We start from the raw sequence: 13,089 nt of genomic DNA, 5'->3' as shown, positions 1-13,089 counted from the left end.
TTATGCGTCTAAATAAACATGCTCTTATCACACACTGTAACTCCGAATGCGGAAGTACAATTTGCTGCATTTAAGTATGCTCGGAAATCCCAGAAAATACACTCAAAATGTGAATGCAACTTAAATGACGTGGTGCGTTTGAACGCAACCCCTCATTGCTCATAATAACACGGTTAAAGTGTGATTCAAATGCTCTGCTACTATTAAAGAAACTATCGTGTTAGGTGAATAGATTTTTAAGACGGGTGGTATCGTTTAGCTTGACTGAAATTTTCAGTTCATTTGGAGCTGTTAATACATGCAAATATATATAATCCATGCATCTTTCTTTCATTAAAATACAGTAAAAATGGGCACATTTAAGACATCATTTCAAATGTTGATTAATCATGATTAATTCATTTGAAACGCATGAGTAAAACCCACGATTAATCTGATTAAAAACACATTATCAGGGACAAAATAGTCGTTCACTTACAAAACTCACAAAACTTGTAACTTATAGACCGAAATAGACCAAAATGAGAGACACAGTGTTCCCTCGCTTTATCGCGGTTCAACTTTCGCGGATTCGCCGTTTCTGGGAATTTTTTTGAATTGTGGGAAGTTGTGAGTGTCTTTCTTCCTTCGCTCGTCTGTCTGCACCGTCCATTGTTTTCTGCGTCCTGATTGGCTGTAGACCATTGTCAATCAATCTCCTTCGGACCGCCCTGCGTGTCTCCTGTGTCGTCGCTAGCTTGCTTGCTAGCTTGTAAATGAATCTTCGGTTCGAAGGAGTGCAGCAATATGTTTTAACAAGGATACAAAAACGCTACAGTACAGCGGAACGACGCCAGGATGAAAAGTCACGGTCACAGGAGAAAAAATATGCGTGAGTCACTTAATTTCTTGTGTCCTACCTGTAGGTTGATCATTAAAATTCAAACAAAGCTTTCAACTTCTTTGAGAGTTTTTAAACAGGAGAGAAATGCGATAAAATGTTAATGCCTGTCTGAGAAAAGTGTATAAAGTATATGGTGAGGGCTTTTAGAGCATTAAAATATAATATAATCATTGTAAAAACATTGAAGTTGGCTACTTTGGGGATTTCACTTATTGCGGGCTATTTTGGGAACCTATCCCTGCGATAAACGAGGGAGACTGTACTGTAAGTAGGTAGGTGGGTATGGAGGTAGGTGGGTAGGTAGATACCTGGAATATCTTCCAGACACCTGGAAAAATTCACATTTCCAGTAGCTCTGCAAAAAATGTCATAATAATCGTAATCACTAAATAAAACAAAATAAAACAAACAAGGCAAGATAGGAAAGATAAAAAAAAAATAGAATAAGTAACTTAATAAGAAGCTTAATAAATCTTTTCAATCAATGTAGAGCTGTGTGTTTGCATTTTTTCAACAAAAATTTTTTAAAAATCACAAATTAGAAGTGATGAAATAGTCGCAACCTTACAAAAATGTAACTGAAATGTCTAAAAACTTGAGAATGTACCTCCGCCCAGCCATGCTGATGTAATCGATCCAAAGTTCGTGCCTGCAACGTTGGCGCTGCGTTGCCTTTTCCACGTTTTGAAGTCTCGATAGCTTGGTGATAAAAGTGGGTCTCAGTCCTGGCTGGTCAGTAAAGGACAGCCAACAACAACATATGTACTGTATATACGTATCCCTGCAAAGTTTTACTTCCTCTTCCTGTATATACGTACCCCTGCAAAGTTTTACTTCCTCCACAAAAGAACAACAAAGGACAGCCAACAACAACATATGTACTGTATATACGTACCCCTGCAAAGTTTTACTTCCTCCACAAAAGAACAACAAAGGACAGCCAACAACAACATATGTACTGTATATACGTACCTCTGCAAAGTTTTACTTCCGCCACAAAAGAACAATTCAAACAACTCCACATTTGTCCGTGAGCTTTATGGGTAGACGAATGGACGTTTTCATTATTCAACGGCGCAGAACCAACCCTGTCATTGCCCGCACTCGCCTCCCTGAGCAGGAATAACTTAGCATAAGAGAGAGAGGGCATTGAATATGAATATGAATATGAATGAATGAATATGAATGAATGACAATGCAGGAAATGTCATTTGTCAACACACATTCACTCGGACGAGCGGGTGACGGCGTTGAAGCTGTGACGTACAATAAAGCCGCGCTGACAGCGCCAAGGCCGACGCTAACGACGCGGTCATGAGGATACACGATAATGGCCGCTCGCATGCGATTAGGGCGATGATATGACGGCTGGTGTCAGCGCCCGGCTTAATGACTAATGCGGGCGATGGGATCGGAGGAGACAGCGGTGTCAGGCTGAAGTGGAATAACGCCTGCAGCCTCTTTAGTCGCACACAGAAGGAAGTGCCACGGTGAGCACAAATTAGCTCTTGCTGGAGAACGTATGCTAAAGTGAAGCTCCGACGTGGGTCAAAATATGTTTTGGCATGTGTGTGGATACTCCCAAAATGACAAAATTTGTAAGACACAGCATTTCTATTTTAAAAACTGCATAAAATAACATTAGAAATTTGCAAATATCAATCTCCCCCTGGTGGCCGACTGCAGGACGAGTCACAAACACGTCTCATAACTTTTTTGTACGAGTTTCACGTAAACTTTATGGATGAACAGTAATGATCTGTGTAATAACGAGACTGAGAAAAGACGCAGCCTCAATAAAATGATGTACTCTTAGGTGATCAAAAGGTACGTTTTTCCTAAACATCAAAGCAATCTTGGAGTCTTCGATGAAACCAACGTACATGGTTTTCGTTGCAACTGTCAAAGCAAAGTTGGAGCCTGCGATTGAACAAACGGAACGTACGTCTTTTTTCATAACAAACACCAAAGCAAATTTGGAGTATTTTATGAAACTAGCGTAGGTGTTTTTTTGTAACTGTCAAAGCAAATTTGGAGTTTGCGATTAAACTAAAACGCGCAAATTTGCCTTCTTTGACAAACTCTACGTACAAGTCTTTAGAAACGACAAAAGCAAATTTTGAGTATTCGATGAAGCTAAAGTACATGCTCTTGAAAACACTAAAGCAAATTTGTGTTTTTTGTTGTCAAGGAAAATTGGGATTCTGCAATTAAACTAACGTACATCTCTTGTCATAAACACCAAAGCAAATTTGGGGTATTCGATGAAACTGGTGTACGTGTTTTAGCAACCCATCAAAGCAAATTTGCGTCTTTTGACGAAACCAACGTACATGTCTTTGGAAACGACAAACGCAAATTTTGAGTATTCAATGAAACTATAGTACGGGTTTTTGTAAACACCAAAGCAAATTTGGAGTCTTCAATGAAACAAACATTTGTGTTCGGTGAACACTGAAGCCAGTTTGGAGTCTTTGATGAAACTAATTTACGTGATTTACAAACATCAGTTCAATGAAACTAACGGATGTGTTTTTGATAAAAACTGAGATGTTGATCGCCTCCAGGTGGCCGACTGCAGTGTTAGTGGCAAATACCTCCAACAATTTTCGTTTTTAAGGCTTGAACGTCCACTTTGTGAGGAGTACAGCATTACTCTCGGAACTCAAACATTTCAGCGGTAGCACGATGCAAAATTCAACTTACCATGTTAAGAAAACAATATGAGACGTACATTTTGTTGGGGGTTTTTTGGTGGGGGGTGGGGGGGTTCAGCTATGATACACTCCTGATCCAAATAGATCAGTTGAAAAAGAATGTACATTTTGCACTGTTGGATCTTAAGGAGGTTCTAAGTTGAGCTTCAAAATGCAAAAGGAAGAAATGGGAGTGAGACAAAAAATGTTTTGAGAAAGCAATTCATTGCAAACAAGCATTAAAGTGAAAGAGGCTGCTCATCAGCTGATCAAAAGTTTAAGACCGTCGCTAAAAAAACATGAAACCCCCCTAAAATAGAAATCAAACGCTTGTTTGCTTGCTTACTCCAAAACATTTTTTTGTCTTTTTTTTAATCTGCCTCCCTTCAGCTCCTTAAGCTCCAACAATGCAAACTGTAAATTCCTGCAATTTTTCAACTGGTCTTAAAATTTTGATCAGGAGTGTGTGTCAGAAATGTGAGAAATGGTAATGGCAACGTAAGCGCATGGCATCCAAAGTCACTAATGCTGCTGTCACTAATGTGCTGTGTCGCTTTATCGTACACAAGCGCTAAATCACTGTCCTATGCTGTCATGCTACAGAACATCATGTGTTCGCCTCCAGCAAGATGTTTATTACCTTCTGGTTAAATTGGTTGAAACACTCAAACAGGTTTCTGGTACAAAATCTGTGTCATTGCGGTCGTTTGTGGTGCTTAGCTTCTTTATTTGCATTGTTTTTTTGCACCAGAAAAACTGCAAACTGAACATATTGGCTTAATGGCACAGTGTCTGTATCCGATATTGCATTAGTACGTGAAGACACCCCTTCAAGCTTCCATTGTTATTTACAGACAATGGAAAACATTATAGTTAAAGCAGAGTTAGGGCTAAAAAAAAAAAAACGCAGGCTAACCAACTCCTGGGCTATAGGTCGGGTCCAGTTTTGCTCTCGATAGTGCTTCCACTTTAATGCCGCTTGGCCTTTCTGCCAAGAGCGGCTTGGCTGCGTCATAACTCTCTGCATACATAAAGAGGATTAGCAGCCTCGCTGGAAAGGCGGCATTGTTTACGAGCACAATATAGATTTTTATAAAGCTCCCAGGAAAAAGGGAATTACGTCTTAAATTACAAAGATGTCTCCGCCAGTTGTCACCGGAGAGAGTTATTCCGGCCCCGAGGCTCGAGGAGCTCTGGTTCGCAAGGGGGGGAGGAGCTTTAAGGATACCGACACACCTTTTGCCGATTTGCCCGTCCTGCTCCTTTTTATTTATTTATTTTTTTTTTTAAATCTATTCCGGCATTAACCCTTCTCTGCAGTACTTGACCTGCAAGCTTTCCAACACCACATCTCAGAGACAGAGTCACGTGTCAGCTAGCATCAGCGAAGCAAAGCAGAGCGGCAGCGTCGCGGCGTTGATGCGATGTGGCTGCGTGCCGTGACTCCCGCGGCCCGCCGGCTCTCAGGGCCCCCGCCCCCTCGGCTGGGTAATAAATCACTGGGACGACAGCCATAGTGACCTTTACATTGTGACACACAGCCACGCAACGCATGGACAGCACACAATGCACTAGGCAACACAAGTCCTGCTACTGTGGCCGGGGAAAATGTTACTTTATGGATTTAATTTGCCACATATTAACCATTCTTCCGCCATATAAAGACGTCAACTGTCAATTAAAAGAACAGAAAGGACTCTGCTTGACATCCTTAAATAATTAAATGTATAAAAAATACACTTGAAGCCTTGGGTGAATCTACCGTACGTCTTTCTGTAAACTTTAAAGCCAATTTGGAAAATTCAGTAAATCTAGCCTGCGTGTTTGCGTAAACATCAACGCATACACAAGAAATTTTAGGTTCTTCCGTGAAACTAACACACGTGTTTTGCTCGATATCACAGACAATTTATGGTCAAACATATGGGAGCCTTAGAATATTCGACTATTTGACGATTTGATTCGGAGGAGTTTGATTCTCATAGTCAAATCACATGAAAATGTCATGTGATCAAGATTTTGCAGCACCGACGTTTTTATCACTGATCTATGACACATCCCTGAGATCTCCAGGGTACCGGAGTCTACACACCCCACCCAGCCGGACGGAAGTGCTCGTAAGTGCCGTCAAGAGAGAACGTAAGCACAGGTGAGGAAGATGCGGAGGAATACGAGCTAAGATCAAGCTAACACCACACAGACTTTCCTTACCAACTATTTTCCTTGCTGGTCTTTAGTGAATAAAATGGATGAGTCACAACTCCAGACGACCCACAGCAAGAGACCTTTGGACTGCACCACACCTTCATTTTCACAGAGACAAGACTAAACAGCGGACTTCTGGACCATTCTATTGAGCTATCTGATCGCCACACACTTCGGGCTGGTAGAACAGCGTCTGAAACCAAGCCAAATGTGTGAAATGCTTTTCGCTTTCTGTGCCACTAAATAAATAAATAAAGGCACTGTTGTCACCATGTTTATTTCTTCATCTGAATGTTTTAGCCTATTTCTTTGTGGTAGAAAAAGTCGCAAATGATATGTTTGTCAGAATCGCCCCTAGCGATGCTCTTAAAAAATAATAATCCAATATTAGTCAATTATGGACAAATTCTAACAAATCAAATTTGACTATGAAAATCCTTAGCCAAAGACAGCCCCAGTCCAGATCTTAAACATTGAAGACATTGTCTACATGCTTGTTTTGGAGAGGAAAATTCGGAGTCTCCATTTAACCCACTGTATGTTTTTTTAGTAAACATCAAAGCAAATGTAGCCCTCAATTAACCTAGCATGCGTTTTTTTGTAAACATCTAATTTGGAATCTGCAATGAAAATCACGTAGATGTTTTTTCTAAACCGAGAGGTCCAGGTGGCCGATTGTAGTTTTAGCGACAAAGACCCTGCACAATGTTTGTACGTATTGAACGTCGACTATATCAGGATGGAAAAGTACAGCCTCAACTCCGAACTCAAATAGTTCATGAGTAGAATGACGCAAAATTCAACATAAAATATCAAAAAAACAATAAAAGATGTACATTTTGTAGGTCTTTGGGGGGTTTTCCCAACACACACAAAAAGCAAACACAATGATGACAAAATAAGCGATGAAAGTGCAAGTCATCAAAGGTCGCTAATATTGCACTGGTTTGCAAGGAGGCTAATAAACATTTCAAATGTCAATATTATCACTGTCCGATGTCGCCATGTTTTATTACGCTTTTGCGAACTTGACATATGCGGGTTTTTGTAAACAAAGGAAGTTTAGTCTTCAACTGACCTTGCCTACGTGTTTTTGGAAACGTCATGGAAGTCGTCATTCAACTTAGCACACGCTCTTTTGTTAGCATTGAAGAAACCTGACTGTTGAACGAAACAAACGTACGTGTTCAAACATCAAAGACAACATGGAGTGTTCTCGGAACCTAACGTACATGTCGTAAAAAAAAACAAAAAACAAGGAGTCAGATCATTTCAATTGTCCTGTGAACAGAAAGTGCGTGTTGCCAGGATATTCAAAAATGTTGAGCTGTTTAAACCTCGTTGGTGCAAAGCGACGTTTCATTTACTTCAACGTGCACACCTCCTGCCTGACTCTCCATTTAAAGGGTCAATCCCTCCCGTTAACGGGTGGGACTTCAACGTCAAGGGCCAGGGGAAGTCACCCAGGTCTTCACCGCCTGCTATGTTAAGGCAGCCCCACTCCATCCAGACTACACACTATAGAATAACCGATTTGTATCGTACACAATACTGAGTCCTCTACTTTGTGGCTGCTTACCTTTTCAATTAGCCTAATGTACGTATTTTTGCACCGTGTTATAAAAGGGAAAGTTGGACTTAAATCAAATAATTTATGTATTTCCATGAACAAAGAAAATGTAGTCTAAGAGGATTATTGGAGAACCTTAATGAAAGTAACGTACACGGTCTTGCTTCAAGACTAGGAGTGGTAAATAAACCAAAGATGCTTTGGGTGCATTGGCCAGATCAAAGTGTGTTTGAAAAGCTTCATGATAACATTGCAATCTTTATTTTTCACCTCAAAAACGGGGCTTGCCAATTAAAAAAAACAAAGAAATGCCTTTAACGGTGCAATATGTGTTTGTTGTCAAGATTAATATCGTACTCAAAATAAATCAATAAGCCGAAGCATTGCATTCCCCGGGATGGCGCGTCTAATCACAACTATCAATCCTTCACGTCATCGTCATTACCAGCCCGCGCAGCCCAAGGCCATTAGCGCGGGCGCTGCCCAGCCAGCCGAGCGGGGTACCTTGAACGCGGTCGGACACCCTCTGCGCGGCGGGAGACGAATGGACGGCGAGCGGGCGGAGCGTCATCATCCTAATGGGCCGTGGTAAATGGAGCGGCTCTGGGCGGCGCGGGTTGAGTGGTCTGCTCCATGATCCAGAGCCGTACCCATTTCACGGTGTCTGACCGGGACCTGGCCACACTCAGTCACGGTGATGGAGAACTCCGTGCAGTGTCCACATTTAAAGGGACGGGGCGGGTGGGGAGGGGAGGTTAGTATGAGGTGCCATCATGGTCGCCGCCTGTATGCATTAACTTTCAGGGGGCTTGATTCGCCGTCGTGTCACACGGATTTGTGGAATGACCACCATGCTCTCACCAACGCATTACAAAGGGGCCGTCACCACGGCAACAAAGGACATTAAGATCTGTCCGCATGTCAATCATGAAAATGGATTGTAATTGCTGGAATGTGCAGGCAGGAGATGAACGTTTCCCGCTAGTGTTACAGCAAATTTCACACTTCTGACCTTGTGTGATGGCAGGGTGGGTTGTTTTCTTATGGCTACAACGAGCTGGAATAAACACGAAAGGGATCGTCTTTTTGCATTTGATCTTGCAAGATGAGGCAGAAAAGTTGCACACAGCATAAGCATGGACGAGTACAAGAATTCTATAGAAACGTCTAACATTTATCAGTCCCTCCTCCCAGCGACCATGTTTTGGCATGCTAACCATTATAACTATTACACTCGGATACAATTGTAATTAGTCAGGTTTAACCATATAACTTGGACGTTAAAAGGTACTTGAGAGCGGAAAAACACCCGATTCAGAGGAATGCCAAGACAGGCTGTTTTTTTCTTCAAATATGTTTCATTTGTTAGCATATCTAGACGGTAAAAAGTGGCCCCTGCATCTTTTCATTTTACAGTGCGCAGCACTCGCTGGGAAAAGTTTGGACACCCTTGCTTTGAAAGCATTATTGTTTCTGCTGCTGGTCCAAGTCTTCTCTGAAATCTCCTTGTTGTCATCATGAGCGTTAAATACGGTAAACCAAGGGCAGCGGTCAAGTTTAATGCACAGAAACAAGCACGTTTGTCAAGAAAATGACTTTCAACTAAAGCTGTGACAGCATCAGTGAATCCAAAAAGTCAGGAAAAGCTGATTCACCCGTACAAAAAGCCCCCGTCAAACGCCTCTAGAAGAATAAAATAATAAAAACTGTATATAATGTAAAAGAAAAAAATGAAGCAACATGTCCCCCGAAGCGGCGCCACACAAACTGTGGATGCTAACTGAAGCTGACGGGTGCACAAAACTGATCAGGCCTCTGCAGTACGACGATGAGCTTGAACACAATGCCCCCAAATATTGCTTTCCCACCAGCTTGGACTAATCATTAAATGCGAAAACTAATTTTATATATAGCAAGTTAATTTTTTAACTTGAATGACTTTGTCGTGTTTGCTTATTTCATAACCCCCCGTGACTGCAGACAGAGTGACTTGATATCACTTCTTCTATACTGTTAAAAATGTGACGTTCCGCAGCACAAACAGTTACGATGCCGACACTATTTATTGTTATTACAAGCCAGAGGGAGGGTGCAGTAATCAATTGTGGAAGCAAACAATTAACGCGAGAGAGGGGGAGAGGCTGGACTGTGAACCCTGTAAATGACACATTTCATGTACGCGCACGGAAACACTGGATCATTGCACCGTGAGGTCCATCAATCCATCAATGAGAGGTCAGGGGGTCGTTCTCAGCAGGCGCTCGTCAGAATGAGAAAAAAAAATGGTGGCTGCGACTGACATGAGGACGTTACTGCTTGTCCGAGTTGACGAAGGCAGTATATCACGATGTTACTATTCAATTTTCTGTAGGGGCACCTTTGATGACGTTTACCACCAGCCGGGCTTCATTTATGGTCGGTGAATTGGAACGCGCACGCGTGTCGCCTTATGCTGTTCCTCGTAGGGGGGGGGCCATTGCATTTAAAGATGGACTTCATGACGTACAAAAACAAAGTACCAATCACATCAACGTCAGCACCAGTGATTCAAAAGAAACGTATAAAGCAATCCCTCACCACTTTGCGCTTCAAATTCCGTGGCTTCACACTATCACAAAAATATATTTATTAATAAATCATTGCTGTTTCGTGGTTGAATACGGCCTATTAGTAGTCAAAAAATATTAATATTTAGGCAAATTTTACATGGTTTTGCCTAAGTTAAGCATTTTTAAGCACAAAAATGGCTAAACAAACTAAGATACAAATATAAGAAGTCTTCTAAACCTTGTTCAGAAGGTGGTAAACAAGTTTTCTATGCTGTAACTATGAAAATATTCTATTTATAAATAAGGAATCCTACTTCCTAATTCACTAACCGTCAGGTCTGGAACCAATTCACCGCGATAAACGAGGGATTACTCTATTTCCTATTAAGCTGTTTTGATGCTTTTGCACAGTTTTCCTAGCAACCAGGGACACAAAAACAAATCATTTCAGCAATTTTACTGGTCTCTGCTTTGTTGTGTTTCATTTTGACTGCAGATTACTAAAAAAAACATCAAAGGCTGGATAACATTTCGTTAACACAGATCGACTTGTGGTAGTTTTGGTTTACCGTGGGTGTTTGTACAAGTAGAAGGCTGGTTTTCTTGCACAAATGAATATTTTCCATTTCAAACAGAGTACTGATTAAAACAAACTTAAATACACAAAAATATTGGGGTGTTTTTGATGTCATTTGCAAAGTTTGCCTGGCAATATTAAGGTGGGAGTGAAAACGTGACGAAAAAAGTTGTTGTTTTAGTCTCCTTTGTCATGTTCTGCAGGACAGTTTGGGTTTTTGATGGGTTATTTCTTTTAGCCTGTTCTGTGCTTTTATTTTGTCATGTCTGTTTCTGGTTTCTGGACTGAGTGTATTACTTTTACTCTGGTGAGGGGGAGCTGGAGAGCGCACCTGCCTTTGATTTGGAATTCGGGCCTTCATGAGTTTTCCTTGGAATATGGTGACTTGTTTTGATGCATTCCGTTTGCTGTTGTCTTCTTGTTTTCCACCTCCCATGGTGAGGTTTATGTTTGCCTAAACTTTTTTTGTGTGTCGTGGCAGCCATTTCTGATTCTAATCCACTTCCTTATGTAAACACCTATTAGATTATCAAGTCAGAAATGAGTGTCTTAAAGAGGGGAGCTTGCTCAACATATTAGTTCCTCCAAAACCAACAAAATTTGACTCCTAATGATGTTTGTGGTTGTATTATTCATGTACAGTCCGGAGCGGTCCAGCTACAATGCAGCCAAGAGCCGCAGCAGCAAAGGCGGGTGGGATAAATAATTTAGCATTCTTGTGCTGTGCCGGGTAATAAAGGTGACGTCTTTATGTTCTGTGTCTAAGTGAGACGGATGATGCTGAAACGAGCGAATTTGACTTTACAGCAAAAACGTCATCCGTCTGCTAAAGGAGCTGGCATAATGACGTCTCTTGTTCATTCATTTTCTATTCACTCGCACACTGGCGAGGACAAACATATGTCCTTGTTTAATCTCGCTCAATTACTACAGACAGGTTCATTATCTTCCACTTCCTGCTCCTCTAACCCGATATGCACCTTTTCCTAATTCAAATTCAAGCATTGATTTGCAACTTCTTCCCAACTGTACATGTCTGCTGCGTGACTGAAAAACATGTATTATGAAAGGAAATGTACTAAGGGTTCGCCACATACATTTGTGGCCCACCGCAGATAAAATTGGACCGCCACAAATACATTTGGCGCGACATGCGACTCGCTTTTTGCAAATGCGCCATGGCCGATTATGCAAATTCAACACTGACTTCATTATGTCGACACACAACTTTGGATTAATGCACTCGCCTTTGTCCTTCCCTACTTTTAACAGGGAAGCCAAAGTGAGATTAGAGGGTCTTTCAGCTCGGGCTTCTCGCTCGCATTTGCCATGATGCCGTTTGCTACTAGCGCAGTCAGTAGTGTCCGACACTCAGAGGCGTCCGTGCGGAAACTCGCCCAGGACTTTAGATCCGCATGAAGCGCTTAGATCACTCTAGTAGTACATTTAATTAGAAAAATAGCAAAACATATAACCGAAATGGTACGCAAGTGGACCAAACCGAACATGCAGAACCGAAACGGTTCAATACATCCATGTGAACCGCTACACCACAACCCCTTGACATGTTTGGTGTGTAAAATGAAGAACACTCTTTTTGAAATGAAAAGCTAAGTGAAAAAGTGAACAATAAATAATGAAATACCTTTTTAATAAGGTATAAATACATTTGGATATATATTTTATAATTACATGCATATATAATAAATATATTGATTCAGTGTGCATTCAAGATAATAGATATCAGAGGAGAGTTGGATTTTTTAAAATGAAGTATAAATACTGTATATACGTACATGTATATGTATATACAGCACATATACTATATATGTGAATATATATGAATATATATGAATATATGAATATATATATGTGCATACACACTCCTGATCAAAATCTTAAGACCAGTTGAAAAATTGCTAGAGTTTGCATTTTGCACATTCGGATCTTAATGGGGTTTTAAGTAGTGTTTAAGTATGTGTATGTATGTGTATATATATATATATATATATATATATATATATATATATATATATATATATATATATATATATATTTATACTTTATATATTTATATAAAGTAGATATACTGTAGACACACACGGTATATTGTAATAGATATACAATATATGTATGCAATATATGTATGTTCGTCATGTTCATAGTAGAGTAGTACTGGGGGCATGGTAGCATATCATGCACTGTCATGACTATTCTTGCATAATAATGTACAGTAAAATAAGGAGCATATTTCACATTTCAAGTAAGGTGTAAGAATAATGGCACTGTAATTGTGCATCGCCTTCATTAAGTATGTAATTTTTTTATCAATAACATTAATTAGGAACAATAAACTGGCAAATGATATTAGCGTTTAGCACCTCCAGCCTCTGCAGCCCCGTGCTTTACTGTAATCACATGTGAATGTAACAGGTGGACTTTCCACAAAAAAACCCTAGCAGGTTCCAAATTCAGCACGTCGGACCAACAAAACCCCCGTCTCGTCGGCGGGGCGCGTTGTTAATCACACCAATCAAAACCCCCAGGAAACGTGGGCAAGCGGCTCGGGCAGGTGTTCGGTTGCAGTCGTCAGCCTTCAGCCAAGACGT

At 40.8% G+C, this 13,089-nt stretch overlaps 1 long non-coding RNA gene across 1 annotated transcript in view; it reads right to left on the bottom strand.

The window, feature by feature from the left end:
- The window catches only part of LOC129191981 (uncharacterized), a 123,602-nt gene that overhangs the window by 33,006 nt on the left and 77,507 nt on the right, over nucleotides 1-13,089 (bottom strand). The gene's annotated exons all lie outside the window — the stretch shown is intronic.

This window comes from Dunckerocampus dactyliophorus, chromosome 1 (genome assembly GCF_027744805.1).
Source record: "Dunckerocampus dactyliophorus isolate RoL2022-P2 chromosome 1, RoL_Ddac_1.1, whole genome shotgun sequence".
Taxonomy (NCBI): Eukaryota; Metazoa; Chordata; class Actinopteri; order Syngnathiformes; family Syngnathidae; genus Dunckerocampus; species Dunckerocampus dactyliophorus.
Note: the sequence above shows the minus strand (reverse complement) of the source record. Positions and strands in the feature narration are given on the sequence as shown.